The sequence below is a fragment of the Pteropus vampyrus genome, unplaced genomic scaffold, assembly GCF_000151845.1.
Source record: "Pteropus vampyrus isolate Shadow unplaced genomic scaffold, Pvam_2.0 Scaffold507, whole genome shotgun sequence".
In the NCBI taxonomy this organism is placed as follows: domain Eukaryota; kingdom Metazoa; phylum Chordata; class Mammalia; order Chiroptera; family Pteropodidae; genus Pteropus; species Pteropus vampyrus.
In genome coordinates, this window is record NW_011889288.1 from 48,488 (window position 1) to 48,700 (window position 213).

Here is a 213-nt window from a genome sequence, read left to right on the forward strand (position 1 = left end):
GAGATGCACTTGGGCAAGATGGAGAAGCCTGAGGCAAAGTCTGTGTAGAAGAATAGGGTGGACCTGAAGGTGGATCCTGAGACGATGGAGGAGAGGGGGAAGGGCAGGACAGCGCTGCAGAGGGACAACACGTGGCTTCAGACACCATTGTCTTTCTTTAAAATTTCAGTAGCCTCTGTTAATTTTAAGACTATTTCAGAAAAAGACAACCTC